This window comes from Chiloscyllium punctatum, chromosome 27, assembly GCF_047496795.1.
Source record: "Chiloscyllium punctatum isolate Juve2018m chromosome 27, sChiPun1.3, whole genome shotgun sequence".
Classification (NCBI taxonomy): Eukaryota; Metazoa; Chordata; class Chondrichthyes; order Orectolobiformes; family Hemiscylliidae; genus Chiloscyllium; species Chiloscyllium punctatum.
This window is the reverse complement of record NC_092765.1, coordinates 75,769,888-75,787,660: the sequence shown is the minus strand read 5'-3', so window position 1 is coordinate 75,787,660 and position 17,773 is coordinate 75,769,888. Positions and strand designations below refer to the sequence as shown.

The window sequence follows — 17,773 nt, the reverse complement described above, 5'->3', positions numbered from 1 at the left end:
TTTAAACGAAATTCTGGAGAATGCACGTCACTCTTTGGGAAAGGCTTCACAGCCCAACCATAATTACTCAAGAGATTGAGATGGTAAGTTACTTTCCTTCGTCCTCGAAGTGCTCAACACAGTGTTACAGCCATGATGTCGACAGGGAGGGAGTTCCAAGAATTAGACATAGCTACATTGAATGAACAGCGAGATAGGTTCAGCTCAGAAAGGCGAGATCCTCGGAGGGCATTTGCAGTGACAATTTATTCGGTGTATGTGCTGCCATGGCTGCCAAAGGATGTGGTGGAGGCTCGTACAATTGCAACATTTAAGAGGCATTTGAAATTGTATATGAGTAGGAAGGGTTTGGAGGGATAGGGGCCGTGTGCTGGCAAGAGGGACCAAATTGGGTTGGGATTTCCAGTCAGCATGGACATGTTTGAACCGAGGGTCTGTTTCCCTGCAGTACATCTCTATGACTCTATGATTCCAGTTGGACGCAATCAATCACTGCATTCTTTCTGGCAGAACCGGGTCTGTGCTCTCTGTTGAAGTAGAAAATGGTTTTCATTCAGATTAGCCACAAGAAGAGAAATAAATCTTCATTTCCTGACTTTGAATTTTATCCAGGCCTGGGCGATTCAAACCCAGACTCTGAAGCAGGGACTCCACTGAAGTTGACAATAACCCTTTCGACCTAACCTGTACAAACTCTTGTGCCTATCGTTCTTTGTCCCCACATTTTGAAGCACCGGTCCTCACCGTGCGTGGAGAAGGAGCTAAAAACTGCCTCGCAGAAAAACCGTGGGGTCAGAGACCCGTTCGATCTGTTATGCAGCGGGGATTGCATTGCTCAGAACAGATGTGTTTGCTGTATGGGACTGAAGTTGAGCTCGATCACGCACAGATACGGTGTAACAGCTGCCAGCAGATGTGGAGACGGTTGTGACAGTTTCATTCGCACTCTGGGAAAAAGAATGGATCCTAAATTCAGGGGAGCTAAGAGTCACATATAGAAGGCTGAAAATTCGTTTGGGAACGATATGAGTCATAACCGAATGGCGGGCAGACCAGATGGCCTGAAAGCTCTCATTGTCCTCCGATGCCTTCTGGTCTCTGACCGTCCAGTATATAAGGAAATAGAAACAGAGTTAATCGTGCATTTCGAAGTCCTCCTCTCATAACTCGGCGAGCTGAGAGATGGAACAGTTCTGCTATAAAATTTTGGGACATGGAGAATGTTTGGAGACGGAGTAATAAAAGAGAAACTGAGTATAAAATTGAGAATCAGGAGATATTCAATAAAATAGATAGACGGAGATGGACATGGAGTAATAAGTGTCACTGGTCTTGAAGACTTAACTCGGTTTTCCATTCCAAGATTCTACCAGATCTGCTGAGATTTTCCCGCAATTTCTTTTGTTGGTACTGAAACAAAAGGGGAAAGTCTGATCCTGGACCAATCAGCTATGTCTGCTCTGTGGACGTTTGAATTCCCTGTTCTAACAAAACACTTCTGACCCACACGGAAACCTTACGATCCTGCACCACCCCCACCCCTGTTACTGACAATAAGCTGTTCATTACGTAAACACATATGGGTACACAACAGCATCATTTACCGAGTGAATTGAGAAAATTTCAGGGAGAGTTCCATTCGGTTTCCATCAGAGCATTCTCATTCAGTTAATTCTATTGCAGCACCATTTGACACGCAGCTGTCACTGTCATGTGGCCATTCGCATTCGACGTCTCTGGACATTTTGGTTGGGGTACATTTTGAATGGAACCTCACGTTTTGGAAGGGACATCGTTTATAGCATATTCGGCTGAACTGATAACCTTGTCTCTTGCACCTGTAGTACAGTGGAGACAGTTTTCACTCAGAAACCAAGAGATGATCAAAAACGGAGGAAACAAATGTGTCAACAAAACCTGCCTCAGCGAGCGAATTCGCTTTTGCAACATTAAAGGAGAGCGGCAAACCTATTAACAAACAACAGCGCCCTGCATAGGTCTCGACCCCACACCATTGAGATTAAAGGTCTCAAGCTCTAAAAACTGAGCATACAAGGGCAGGATTGGTGTTGGTTAATTTATCATTTCATACTGACTTTAATTCAGCTGACACAGCAATTTTCAAAAATCTCGTTCATTCCTCCCCATTGCAAATAACATTTTCTAAGTCGTTCAATTCTCAGATTTATTCCTTCAGACCATGACAATCCATTTAGGCCTTGCCCCAGGATTCACTATTCTCTGTTATTATTTTCATATTTTGACCCTGATCCTTAGGTCGCCGAAGTGATTCCCAGACACTCTGGCAGACTGCAAATCAATCGGAAAAATACCTCAGGAAACCAAATCATTTCTGATTAGAGTGGAGGGAATCCCATCTGCTGAAGAGACAGAGTCCTCACATTCAACACTTTCTTTGTTCTACCTGCCTACGAAGTTTACCAGTTCTAATATTCGAGAAAGGAATTCTGATTATAAAATGTTTTAAAAACAGGAACAATCTTCTGAAGCCATTTCCAATTTGAATTAAATTTTTTTACCCTTTCACACGGTAACAGCGGTTCCTGAGGAAGGAGTTTCCATGAGCTGTGTCCCAGGGCTGGGCAGGAAGCCGCTGATTGAAACTGCAGTGGCCCCTTTCTGTTGGCAGCAGGGGCTTGTAGAGAGTGGGGTCACATTTTGCTGCACGTGACCGTCTCATTCATTGCGGACTCAGGGTCAATCATGGATGAGTTCTCGTGGTTGTATTGTCAGTACATGGTCCATCGCAATACTTGATGTGAAATATTTGAGGCTCTGTACTCTTTTTGGGCTTGGAGAACCAACATTTCAGCCAAATGCTCTGACCATTTGAGACACAGCAACTGGCAGCAAAATTGTGCGTGTACACATCCAAACGGACAGTGATCGAGAGGATGTGAATAGTAGTAGTTCTCATTATTTTAAGCATCAGTTGCTCATGTTCCCGTGTTTATTGCAGAGAGGGTGAGAGACCCGAGGAGTAACAAACAATATCAGGACCTGTGTCGTTCTGTCATAAAAAAGCTGCCTGCAGTTGTTCTATTGCAAAGTTGGGTTTCAAACCCACGACGCAATAGAGACTGGATCCTAAACCCAGCATATTAAACCTCTCAGGATTAGTGGTGCTGGCAGAGCACAGCAGATCAGGCAGCATTGGGGGAGCAGTAAAAATCGACGTTTCAGGCAAAAGCCCTTCATACAGGGTTTCACCCGAAACGTCGATTTTTCTGCTCCTCGGATGCTGCCTGTACTGCTACGCTCTTCAGCACCACTAATCCTGAATCTGGTCTCCAGCATTGGCATTCATTGCTTTTACCCACATTAAACCACTCGGCGACGCTCCCTGACGATAACTAAGCGCCAAACCTGTCAAGACTAATGTTTCAGCATCGCTTCACTTCAGGCAATTTCCCCTGGCACTTTCTATGAATACCTTAGCATAATTTTAAAAAAATATTTACAACCATTTGAAAGGTTTGCACGCTGTGGACATTATTGAGAAACTGAATATTCTTCGACAGTTTTCTCCGGAGTTTCAAGCCTGATGGATGTCCTTGGAAAAGTTTACAAAATCTTGAGGTAGACGAGCAGAGAACATAGTCAATCTACACTTTTTCAGAAGTCACGTGAGTTTAAAGTGAGATAGCATAGGTTTAATGTGAGAGCAGTACAATTTGAAAAGGATGTGAGCGACACTTGTTTTTAATACAGACATTTTTTTGCGTGTGGAATAAATTGCCACATTAAGTGGCAGAGTTTGGTGCAATCACAACACTTCAAAGGCATCTAGATGGGTATGCAGACAGGAATTGTTCGGAGAGTTAAGGGACAAATATTGGCAAATATGTTTAGGTTAGTTACGGTCATCTGTTCAACAGGTGCAAGTTGGATAGGAAGGTTTGCTTCCGTGCTCGACAATTCTGTGACACTCCAGTACCTGACAACAGTTTAAATAGACCACTTGCAAAAACGCATGCTGTTTGTTACTAAGTCAGCGTGTTTGAATTTTTTTTTCATGAGGCATAATGTTTTGAAATGACACAGAGGAATGTTTTCCAGACATTTACAGACAATGACCATTCTCCTTGATACATTCTCAAGTTCTCCATCAAATAATTTCGTTGACTAAAAAAAAACCTCACAAATTGTGTTATCCCCTCAACTCTCCAGTGAATCCAAAAACTGACAGCTCTTAACGTGGTACAGGTGCAAAACTCAAAAGGCAGAGTCATTACCAGACACACAAACTCATTACTTCTGTCTGTGGGGCAGTGCGAGACGTGTATGTCAAGAACTGCTCACACAAATAACATCGAAGCAATTCCAAACGGAGCTTCCCGACATTCTGGAGATTTAGTGCATAGCCAAGTAACAGAAAGTGCTCAAGTAACATTAAACAAAACAGAAAAATGTACCATGCAAAGTGAATATTACCAATTATATTCTCGATTAAATTAGGTCAACAATGCGCTGGTGCCTCCATCTGATCGAGCGAGCCAATCTCCAGCCTCCCTCACCAGGACAGTAATGAAGGAAGTCAGAGAAATAAAACAAAGTTTCACGTTGCGATTGCCCACGTTTTAGCCACAACAACAAAAAACGAAGGAGCAGATTCAGTGCAGGATCTGGCTTCACAACAGCGGTGAAATAACGACGTCCACTCACTTTCAGGGAAATCTGTGAACAACTCACATTGTCCAGAATATGAATACACAGCGCAGGCTGTTTAATTCCCATATTCTACTGCTGCCCCGACATTCATACGATAATGTACCTTTCAAAGAGAGCGTTTGTAGCTGTGGAATGATAGTGGCAGCTGTTTCCCCTCGCTCTTACTGCCGCCCTTGGTCGGGTTGGCGCTGCAATTCTCATCTTACACGCGGTAGTTGAGTGTGCAATTCTCTGTTGTGGAAAAGCGGAGTGTTTTGCAGCAGAAAGATGTGAAGTTCGGATGCTTCTGGAGTTCTTGTTGAAAGGTTCGGTGACGCTAGGAAGATGGTTTGCAGACTTTTCCTCCCTTTCTGGGTGACATTCTCAGCGCTGCCGAGGTTCCTGTGAAGCGCTGCTCTCATGATTTGGTACGAATTCATTTGGTTTCATTCCCGCTGCTTCCGTTAGTTGGGATTGCAAATTGGGTCCAACGGATGGAATCCGTGGATGAGTGCCCTGCTTCCATGAATTGTCTGGCTGTCTTCTGCTTGCTCTGTCCTATTATTGTTGTGCTATTCTAGTCGAATGTGCGGCCCTTGCCATTTGTACGTATTGCTACTAGGGACTGCTGGACTGACGCCCACACAAATTCTTTGCCAAGAACCAATATCCACCCACCTTCATTCGCGAATGCATGGCAGACAAAGTTCGCAGTGAGGATTTGCTATGAGGTAATTTTGAAATCATGCTTCCCTGTGTTAAAAGCAAATTCTGGAAAACGATATCCAGACTCCTCCGAACGCTTTGACTTATGACAGCACAAAAACTGAGAGCCTCACTCAGACAACAACTCACGACAAACCAAGGCCCAATATCCATCATGTGCAGGTCAAACGTGGTTGACGAGATTCCACGCAGGGACTGCACGATACACGACATAGGAGAAAGAGGCTGACAACTAGACAGCTGCATTCATAATTTCACCTGGACTGTAAACGCCTCGGACAGCTGATCCTTGCAGTTATGCACAGAATATTGAATGTCTCTGATTCCAGGGCTTGGAATTCGGATGATGTGACCGTCTGCAGCACTGGTTACTTCTTTCTGTGAGGTTACTCCTGATGGAACACATGTCACACTCTATTGCTCATTGAGAAATACATCCAAAATAGGAGCTTAGAGCAGCATTTCTGTTGTCCTTCTGGTGCTGTCCCTGACATGCCCTGTGGCACTGCACTTATTCTGTGTTTCCTGAGTGTTCGGCACGTGCTTCTGCGATCGTATTATGGGCAGTAATCTACATTTTCGCTTCAATAACGGGTGTGTGAAGCGGAAGTCCACCATTCTCTATTCTATTTTTCTCTTCTTATGCACAACTGCAATACAGTAAAGGATCAATTAATATTGTAAGATGATAAACAGAGGCGTGTGAAATTCCGAAGTTTTAATGACATTTATGCAATGGTTAGAGATTACCTTGATTCAGGAAAAAAAGGATGTAAAGTCTGTTTGGCTGGAGTTGAGGAACAGTGAGGAATGAACTCACAAGCATGTGTCGTTTACAAGCCCACTCGCAGTAACCACAAAGCGAAATAATTCGTACAAGGGGAAAAAATGCGTGAGTGACAAAAATGGCAATAGTCATGCGTGATCTTAACTTCCCATCTAAAACTCTCGGCTCCATTGTAAAAACGTTTGGAGAACCAAAATCAAAAAAAAAAATCCCATATGTCCCATAAAACATCACGAGGGCTGTCTTGGTAAATGATTACTCTACTGGTGACTTAATTTTCCTATTTTCTTGGAAACCATCTCTTTAATTGTGAGCATCAGAAAAGGCTTTTTTTTGCCAGCAAAAAATAAATATGTGATTAACCTTTGTTCGTTTCATGTATAAGAACACTGAGACTCCTCTGCACCGCACTTCTTTTGCATTCCTATCGATTTTAACAGTAGTGTGTCTTTTGATTCTTCCCAACAAAGTATATGACCTCGCATTCCCTACATGAAACTGCATTTGCCAAGAATACTCCAATTGTTGGAGGGAATCCTGAGGAACAGAATGTACATGTATTTGGAAAGGCAAGGATTGATTCGGGATTGTTAACATGGCTTTGTGCATGGGAAATCATGTCTCACAAACTTGATTGTGTTTTTTGAAGAAGTAACAAGGAAGATTGATGAGGGCAGAGCAGGAAATGTGATCTATATGGAATTCAGTAAGGCGTTCAATAATGTTCCCCATGGGAGACTGATTGGCAAGGTTACATCTCATGTAACAGCAGTGGACCTAACACCGACCCTTGTGGTACGTTGCCAGGACCTGGACACCAAGGAGAACATGTTCCATCAACTACAACACTTTTTTCTTTTGGCAAGCCAATGGCTGATAAAAGCTGCAATCTCTGTCACAATTCCATTCCTCCGCATTTTGTATACTAGCCTATTGTGGGGAAACTTATCGAACAACTTGCTGAAACCCATATACAACACATCAACTGGGTTACTGTCATCTACCTATTCAGTCACTTTGTCAAAAAAGTCAATAAGATTCGTTCGGCAAGCCCTACCCATCACAAAACCGTGCTGACTGTCCCTGATCAGATTATTCTTTTCGAGATGGTCATAAATCCTATCTATAATAACCTTTTCCAACACGTTAGCAACAACTGCAGTGAGACACACTGGTCTGTAATTACTAGGGTTGTCTCGACGAAACATTTTGAACAAGGGAACAACATATGCTATGCTCCATTCCATAGGCACTATTCCTGTAGACAACGATGATTTGACGATCAATTCCAAAGGCTCATCAATCTCTTCGCTTGCTTCCCAGAGGATCCTAGGACAGATCCCATCCGGCCAAGGGGACTTGTCTGTTTTCACACTCTTCAGTATTTCTATCATCTAATCCTTGTGAAACTCAATCTCTACTACACTAGACACAAGTATCTCTGTATCTTCCTCGCCAACATTTTCATTATCTATAGCGAACACTGTCGAAAAATATTTATTTAGTGCTTCCCCTATCTCCTCTGACTACATACAAAACTTCCCACTATTATCCTTGATTGTCCCAAATTTAACTCTCGTCATTCTTTTATTGCTGACATACCTATGGAAAGCCTTAGGGTTAACCCTGATCCTATCTGCCAACAATTTCTCATGTCTCCTCCTGGGTCTTCTAAGCTCTCTTTTTCGGTCTTTCCTGATATCGGTGGAACCCTCGAGCGCTCTAACTGAGTGTTCACTTTTTGTCCCAACATAAGACTTTTTTCCTTCTTGACCAGGGATTCCACTTCCTTAGTAAACCACTGCTCACGCGTTCTATATCGTCCTCCCTACCTGACAGGTACATACTTATCTAGGACACACAGGAGCTTTTCTTTGAATAAGCTCCACATTTTTAATGTGCTCACCCCCTGCAGATTCCTACCCCATTCTGCGCTTCCTAAATCTTAACTCATTGCATCGTGATTTCCCTTCCACCAGCTGAATCTCTTGCTCCGTGGAGTACACCTCTCCCTTTCCATTAGGAAAGTAAATCTGAGAGAATTGCGATCGCTGTCTCCAAACTGCTCACCTACTTCCAAACCTAAAACCTGGCCAGGCTCGTTACCCAGTGCTAAATCGAAAGTGGCGTCTTCCCTTGAAGGCATGTCTACATAATGTGTCACAAAGCCCTCCTGCACACACTGGACAAAAACTGACCCATGTATAGTACTCGTACTGCAGTGATCCCAGTCAATATTTGGATATTGTTTTGAGTGTTCCAGAGTTTTTCATTATCCCAGAGTCCAGATGAAGTTTGTATTCCTCACGTACGGGAGCGAGAATTTTTTCAATGCCTCAGATCAGTTCCTGTGCCGAGAACATCAGAGTTAATGTCCCTTCCTCTACTCGGACGGACAGTTCACACTCGTTCATTCTCCTCTGATTCCGTTTCCCAAACAGTTTCTCAAGATTTCCAAAGTTGGAGCCAAAATTATATGGTTTGCTTCCTAAACATTTTTCCAACTGCCAACTGAAAATATTTTCACAGTATCTCTTCACAATCCTCTGGCTTGCACCATGTCCAGGGATGAGAAGTCCCGTTTGGTGGAGAGATTTCCTCGGCTGGTGAGTTTCACTTTGGAACAAAGATGGTTCAGTGGCAATTTCCTCTGGTTGTTTGTAATGATGGGAGAGGGAGCGGTGGGGAATGAGGACTCTGACGAGCAGGAGGAAGCGTTGCGAGTGACCAGAGTCAGAGAACAGAGGACAATGGATTAAAGGAATCGAATGAAAAGCAGCACTTCTGCTCAGGACGTTCAATAACAACTGCCGAATCCCGAAGTGTCGGGCAGTGTATCTGGAAAGAGAAACAGAGATAATGTTTTAAATATGGAACATTTCTGATGAAGAACTCCAGTTTCCCAAGTCTAATCAGATTACAGGCCTGGTTTGCAAAGCAGGCTTTCTGTAGTTTGAACTGCTCCAGCAAGAGAGGATTTATAACGTAGTCAGCAGGATTCGAACCTACGTGGGGAAACCCCAATGGATTTCGAATCCATCGCCTTAACCACTCGGCCATGACTACAGACAATGCTACTCTGTTGAGCATTGACCAAATCAGCCGTGATCTCATTGAAAGCTACCGCTGTCTTGATGAGTTAAATGCTTCCATCTCCTTTCATACCTTTGTTGTCATTTGTAAGGTGCGAGACACCAATGTAAAAGAAGAAAAACACAAAGTTAGGAAAAGATATTTGCAGCCAAATTGAGTCAAAATTAATTATTGAAAGGAAAATCACACTTGGGCAATTTGCTAGATCTCTTTGCGAACATGACAAGCATAGGTAATCAAGGGAGCTATTGATCTGAGTATTCTTGGACATGAAACAAACAAAGGTTAATGACATATTCATTTCTTTTTCTGGCGAAGGAGCTGGTCTTTCTAGATGCTCACAATGACAGAGATTTTTCCCAATTAAAGACAGCAAATAAGTCCCATCTCACGCTGACACCATCGTGAGGGCTGCTGTTTTACAATACCACAGAGTCAGGGTCAATTCCCGCCTCAAGCAACTGAATGTGTGGAATTTGCACATTCTCCCCGTGGCTGCATGCGCTTGCTCTGCTTTTCTCCCACAGTCCAAAAATGTACCGGTTTGTTGAAATGGCCGTGCTAAATTGACTGGGTCAAAGGAGAGGAATGCATTTGGACTCGGGCGGGTCGGTGTGGATTTGCTGGGCCGAAGGGCCTGTTTGCACATTGTAAGTATTCTAATCTACAGTAATCAATGACCAAGGTATGGCGCACGTTGTTCGATGGGGCATATATGACTTTTCGATTGTTTTTCTCCAAAGTTTCTTTACAATTCAAACGGGAGAGGAAGAAGGGAAATGAATGTCTCCCATAATTCTTGCCTTCTTTTATCATTCACAGGCGGTATTTATTCCTGTACGTCTTTTTTAACACTGTGGTTGCTGTTAGTGTTCTTGTAAGCCACACCGGCTGGTTTCCTCTTTCCTCAATGTTCCTCATCTCTAACCAAACACACTTTCCATCCTTATCTCCTGAATCAAAGTAATCTCTAACCATTGCATAATTGCCACGGAAACTGGGATTTTCACACGCCTGTGTATGTCATTTCCCAATATTAATTGATGGTTTACTGTGTTGCAGTTGCGCACGAGAAGAGGAAAACAAAATAGAGGCCGGTGGTCCTGGGTTTCAAACACACGTAATTGCAGCTAAAACGCAGATTACTGCACACAATGCAATTACGGAAGCATGCACCGAACCGTCAGGAAGCACACAATAAGTACAATGCTGGATATCATGTCAGGAACAGGACAAGAAACACAACAGAAATACGTCTCTTGGGTACTATTTTGGACGTATTTCTCAATGAGCTATCGTGTTTTACATATGTTTCATCGGGAGTTTCCTCACACAAGGAAGTAACCAGTGCTGCTGACGTTCATATAATCTGAGTTCCAAGTCTCGGAGTCAGAGACACTCAGTGCCCTGTGTGTACCTACAAGGAACAGCTGTGCATGGGGTTTACAGGGTAACTGAACTGCATGAATGCAGCTCGATGGTCGTCTGTCTGCTTCTCCTCTATAGTTTTCTGTGCAGTCCCTGCGTGCAATCTTGTCAACTATTTTCGTCCGGCACAAGATGGGCATTGGTCACTTGTCTCTGAGAGAGGCTGTTGGTTTATGTGTTGTCATAATTCCGAGTGTAAGGAGGAATCTGGCTGTCAGTTCCCAGAAACTTACTTTAATAAACGGAAGCGTGCTTTTTAACTTGCCGCGTGGCATATACTCGTTGCAAAGTTCGTGCACTGCGAATCACGTTGCGGGACTATCGAATTTTGGCAAAGAATTTGTGTGGCAGTCACGAGTTGCCACGACCAGCTATCCCTCGTAGCAATACGGACAAATGGTAAGAACTACAAATTCGATTAGAGCAGCACAAGGTTAATCTGACAGGACAAACAGAAGGCAGCCAGAAGATTTATGGGTGTAGGGCAATCACCCAAGGTACCTTTTCATATGAAAGTCTGTGCATCAGTAGAATGTGGGAGCAAAGTAGTCGATGTGGGTTATTCTAATTCCAGACAACTTGCGTTGTTCCCCGTTTACTCTGAAAGTGAATAGACATAGTTATTTCACTGTTATTTCGAAAGAAGATCCTGCATTGAATCTGTTCGCCGTTGTTTTGATGTTGTAGCGAAAAGGTGGCCAATCGCGATGTGAAACGTTTCTATACTTTCATTTCCTTCATTACTGTCCTGGTGAGGGAGAAAGGTGATTGGCTCTCTCGATCAGATGGGGGCACCGGCGCATTGATGGCCTAATTTAATCACGGATATACTTGGAAATGTTCACTTTTAATAGTTTGTTGTTGTGTTTTGTTTTATGATACTTGAGCACTTTCTGGGACTTGGCAATACACCTAATCTCCAGTTGGTTTGGAATTGCCTCGCTGTTATTTGTGCGAGCAGTTCATGTCAGAGACGACTCACAGTGCCTCACAGAGAGCACTTAAGCTTCGGTGTGTCTGATCATGGTACTGCCTTTTCAGTTTTGATTCTGTTCCACGTTAAGAGCTTTCAGTTTTTGGATTCGCTGGAGAGCAAAGTGGGTAATGCGATATGTGAGGTATTTTTCTTCAGCCAAAATCTTTGATGGCGAATTTGGGAAAATGTCAAGAAGAGTGGTCATTGGCAGCAAATATCCGGAAAACCTTCATCTCTGGATCGGTTGGGCTCATCCACCCTCCAAACAAAAGAGCCAAACTCGCTGGCTGAGTAACAATCAACATGCGTATTTGTTTTTGCAAATGGTGTATTCAAACCGTTGCCGGTGGCTGGAGCATCTCAGACTTGTCGAGCATGGAAACAAATCTCGCAATCCAACTTGCCCTTGCTGAATAGATAACCGAAATTAATCCATACATTTCTGCCAATATTTGTGCCTTATCTCTCCGAGGTCTTCCTGTCTCTACACCCATTCAGATGCCTTTGAAATGCTGTGAGTGCACCAGACTCTGCCACTAAAGGTGGCAATTCATTCCACACACACAAAAGTTCTGTGTAAAAAACATGTGTCCCTCACATCCCTTTTAAATTTTTCCTCTCTCACATTAAACGTTTGCTATGTAGATTTGAACTCGCGTGTCTTGTGAAGATTTGCTCCCTGACTATTTACTCTGTCTGTCTTCCTCATTATTTTATAAGCTTCTTTGAGGCCATATCTAAGCCCTGAAGCTCCTGGGAATCTGACGAAGCCTGTTCAGTTTCGTTCTCATGTCCAAGCAGTGCAAACCTTGCAAATCCTTGTAAAGGTTTTCTAAACTTACACTTGCAAGAAGTGTGTCCAGCTGCCGCACTTGTTTGACCGCGTGGCCACTCTGGAGCTGCGGGTGGACTCACTGTGGAGCGTCAGCAATTCTGAAGAGTTATGTTACCTCCCAGGTGTTCAGGCCAGGGATGTCGCCCATCGGCTGAAGAGCATTCGAAAAGGGGATCATGAACAGCCAGTTGTCTTGGTGCATACAGGCACCAACGAAAAAAAAACGAGATGAGGACCTGCAGGGAGAATTCAAGGAGCTAGGAGAGAAATTAAAGAGGAGGACCTCAAAAGTAGTAATCTCGGAATTACTGCCGGTGCCATGTGACTATCAGCGTATAAAAGAATACAAAAACGGCACGGTGAACACGTGAGTTGAGGAATGGTGCTGCAGGGCGGGTTTCAGATTTGTTGGATTCTGTGACCAGTTCTGGGGAATGTGGAACTATAAGAAAATTGACGATCGACATCTGAACCAGGCGGGAACGTATGTCCTTTCGGGAGTTTTTGCTACTGCTGTTGGGGAGGTTTTATACTAATGTGACAGGGGGCTGGGAACCACAAGAGTAAACAAGTCGGCAGTGAGGTGGAAACTGGAAACGCTAAGAATCTGGAAGATAGCATTAATAATGGGAAGAGTAGGCAGAGAGCATATGAATGCCAAAGAACTGGTGGCCTGAAATGCATCTACTTTAATGCATGGAATATAGACAGATGAATTTAGGGCTTAGGTTGGTGCCTGGAATATGACATTATTGCGATCACAGAGATTTAGTTGAAGGAAGGGCATGGTTGGCAACCAAATGTTCTAGAATATAGATGCTTCAGACGGGACAGGGAGGGAAATAAAAGGGGAAGGATTTGCATTCCTGGTCAGGGATGATATCATGGCTGTGCGAAAGGAGGACACCATGTAGGGCTTGGGTAGTGAGACACCATGGATGGAGCAGTGAAATAAGAAGGGTGAGGTTAGATTTTTGGGGCTGTATTACAGAGAGCGTGAGGTGTAAGAAAAATAGTTAAACAGATCATGGAAAGACGTAGAGGCAATAATTTATTGTTGATTGGAGATTTCCGTTTTCCCAACATTGACCGGGATACTCTTAGCGTCAGAGGTCTGGATGGAATACCATTTATAAGAAGCCTCCAGGTGAGTTTTCTGGAGCGGCATATCTATAGTCCGACGAGGGAATAGGCCATATTGGAACTGATCTTGGGGAATAAGCCAGGGCTGGTGTTAGCAGTTGCCGTGGGTGATTTCTTTGGGAAGTGTCCAATATTCTGTAAGTTTTAGAATACTCATTGACATAGATGAGAGTGGTCCTGAGGAAAGAGTATGAAACTGGGCCAAAGCCAATTATATCAATATTATGCAGGAGGTCGGAAATTTGGATTGGACACAGCTATTTGTAGGAAAGTCCACAGTACATACGTGTCAGGCTTTCAAACATAGGTTAAATATAGTGCAGGATAGGCATGTCCCGTTGAAGGCAAAGGATTTGAGATTCAATATTCGTGAACTGTTGATGACAGGACAGTGTACGACTCGCCAAGAGGAAAAGGGAAGCATACATAACGTCTCGGCAGCTAACAACATAATGGTCCCTGGAGGAACATGAGAAGAGTAGGACGAGTCTTAAACGAGGAATCAAGGGCGTTAAAAGGGGTCATGAAACAACTTCACGCTAGCACAATTAAGGAGAATCCTAAAGCCTATTATTCATATATAAGAAGCAAGCGGGTAACCAGAGAAAGGATTGGTCCACTAAAGGAAAATTAAAGAAGGCTGCATGTCAAATCTGAGAGAGTGGGTATCATTCTGAATGATTATTTTGCATCAGTGTTCATTGAGGAGAGGAACATGATGAATGTTGAGGCTACAGGAAGACATTTGATTAATCTGGATCATGTTGACATAACTAGGGAAGCTGTGTAGGGCAGGCTAGGAGTAATTAATATGGACAAATCCCCAGAAACGGATGGGATCTATTCCTGGTTCCTCAGTGATGTGAGAGAGGAAATAGCTGGGGCCCTGACAGATATCTTCGTGGCATCCTTCAGCACAGGTGTGGTTCTGGCCGACTGTAACGTTGCTCATATTGTCCCCTGTAAAATAAGGATAGTAGGGATATTCCAGAAAACTACAGAGCAATGGGCCTAACGTCAGTGTTGGGAAAGTTTCTGGAGAAGGTACTGAGGGATAGGATCTATTCATATTTAGAAAATAATGTGCATATCAGTGAGAGGCATAGAGTTTTTCGGGGAAGTGCCCAAGTTGATAGATGAAGGAAAGGCTGTTGATGTCATATACATGCACTACAGTAAGGAGTTAGGTAAGGTTCCCAATGGTAACCAAATACAGAACGTAAAGTGACATGGTGTGCAGGGTGTTCTAGACAGGTGGAGAAAGAATTAGTTGAGCAATAGGAGACAGAGTGGCAGTTGAATGGAGTTTCTGGAAATGGAGTAAGATGACCAGTAGTGCTCCACAGGGGTCAGTGTTGCGGTCACCGTTGTTTGTGATATACTTAAATGATCTGGAAAAGAGCACTGTTGCAATGATCAGAAAGTTTGCAGATGACACGAAGATTTCTGGACTAGCAGAAATTATAAGTGACTATTAAAGAATACAGGAGGATATAGATATACTGAAAAATTGGCGGAAAGGTGGCAGCTGGAGTTCAAAACAGACAAATGTGAGGTGACGCATTTTGGTCAGTCTAATTCTAGATGGGGTTATACAATGAACAGAACAGCTTTGGGGGAAAAAAAGTTGATGGATAGAGAGATCTGTGAGTGCAGGTCCAATATACACTGAAGGTTGCTGCTCAGGTGGATAGAGTGGTCAAGCAGGCATAGAATATGCTTCGCTTCATTGGACGGGGTATTGAATAAAATGGCTGGTAAGTCATGTTAAAATTGAACAATACATTGGTCTGGCCATACTTAGAATACTGTGTAAATTTCTGGTCGCCACATTATCAAAAGGATGTGGACGCTTTGGAGAGGGCGTGTAAAAGGTTCAAGCGGATGTTGCCTCATATGGATGGTGCAATCGAGGAAGAGAGGTTGAGTAGGTTAGGTTTGTTTTCATTAGAAAAAAGGAAAGTTTGAGGGAGACCTTTTTGAGGTTTACAAACTCATGAAGGGTACAGACAGGGTAGATCGAGAAAAGTTTTATTTCCCAGGTTGAAGGATTAAATACCGAGAGCTCACGCTTTCACGGTGAGAGGTAAAAGGTTTAAGAGGGATACACGCAGCAACTACTTGACACAGCGGGTGGTGGATGTCTGGAACACGTTCCGAGCAGAGACGGGAGAGGTAATCACGGTAAATACATTTAAGAGGCGTCTGGACCGATGCATGAGCAGGTGGGGAGCAGAGGGATACAGATGCTTAGGAATTGGGTGACAGGTTTAAACAGTAGATTTGGATCGGCTCAGGCTTGAATGGATGAAGGGCCTGTTCCTTGTCTGTACATTTTTAAAAGTCTTTCTTCTTAAATTACGCCCATTGCATTACAAGATTTGCGAGGTCGAAGTGCAGAAAGTGAATCCATGCTGAAACACTGGTCATAACAAATCTGAGTGCTGGTTTTTGTGCGGTGGCATGGTCGAGCGGTCTAATGTGCTGTTTTTTTTTAAGCTTCAATTTCTATCGAATCGTGGCTTCGAATACCAGCATTGTCAGTGAGCAACTATGTGGAGATGTATGTGAGAGAACTGCGCGTGTGTGGATGCCTTTTAATTTGAGTGTTGCACCTCCTCAGTGTGCTTACCGTCTCGGTGATAAAATCAGCGACTATCTCTGAAAACAACGCAAGTTCCTGCTGTCCGACAGATCCTCATATCCCGTCGATAACTTTGCTTTTGGATATCTGCGTTGCCAGTTTCTGTATCTCAAATGGTCAGCGCAGTTGGCTGAAATGTTGGTGGTTCGAGCCCACCCAGGGAATAAGCCTCAAATATTTCAGCACAAGCATTTACCCCGACCATGTATTGACATTGGAACCGGGAAAACTCATCCATTATTCACCCCAGGTCCGCAGGGAGTGAGACGTTTTCACGCAACAGAATACGACATCACTTTCTCCAAGCTCCCGATGTCAACAGAAAGCGGCCATTGCAGCTTCAATCAGCGACTTTCTGCCAAGCCATGGGAAACAACTCGTGGAAACTCCTTCCTTCGTAACAGCTGGAATGAGCTAAACTTTCACTTGAAATTGGAAAGGGCTTCACGACATTGGAATGTTGCTCCAGTGATATAAATAAAACTTCTGGAACTTGGAACGTGTTATAAATAAAACTTCTGACTTGAAAATAAGAAGTGGTAAAGGTGTTAGGTAGAAAGAACAAAGAAAGTGTTGATGGAGACGACTCTGTCTCGTCAGCAAATGGGAAATGCCCAAAACTGTAAACGGAAATGATTGGGTTTCCTTCGGTAATTTCCCGACTGATTTACTGTCTGCCAGAGAGATTGGAAATCACATCTGCGACATAAAGGTGAGGGTAAAAATATGAAGATATTAAGGTTGAACCTTAAATCCCTGGACAAGTGTGGAATAGATTGTAATGCTTTGAAGGAATAACTGAAGTGAAAGGTGTGAATGATATTTTTGTGATGAGGAAGAATTAACTGGATCCTAACAAATTGCTGATGAATTATGCTCGCAATGTAACAGCAAACTAATCCACAGCGCACCGTGCTTGGTTAGCTCAGTCGGTGCAGTGTGAGATGCTTAATCTGAGGCTTTTGGGTGCAAGCCTCACAATGGGCACTTTCACTGCTTAATACAATTCCGGCTCTTCGTTCCACGTGCAGTATTGCAACCCTTTCGCAGGGGAATGTTCTTGCTGCTTTCATTGACACATCTGTCCGCCTGCTTTTGATCACACATCGGTTTCTGAGTGAACACTGTTTCCATTTTACTGGTGGCGCCAGAGACAACTTTATCAGTGCAGCCGAAAATACAATGAATGATGTCCGTTTGAAAACGTGAGGTTCCAAACCAACCGTGCACCACCCAAAGTGTTCAAATGGACGGAAAGCGAATGGCCACTTGCGAGTGGTCTGACAGAGACGGATCAATGTCACATGGGCCCTGAACCAATTTTCATTGATTCAGATTGTTCTGATGGAATCCGAAGGGTACTCTCCCTCAACGTTTTGCAATTGTTCTTCTTGTGTTTAACGTAATGAACACTATATTGTCAGTAACGAGAGTGGAGGTGCGGCAGGATCGTGAGGTTTCAGTGTGGGA

At 43.6% G+C, this 17,773-nt stretch overlaps 1 non-coding gene across 1 annotated transcript; it reads right to left on the bottom strand.

Annotated features, from left to right (window-relative positions):
• Positions 1-9,168: 9,168 nt before the first annotated feature.
• trnas-cga (transfer RNA serine (anticodon CGA)) lies at positions 9,169-9,250 on the bottom strand. Its single transcript has one exon. It is a non-coding gene; the product is annotated as a tRNA-Ser (tRNA).
• Between the last annotated feature and the right edge of the window lie 8,523 nt (positions 9,251-17,773).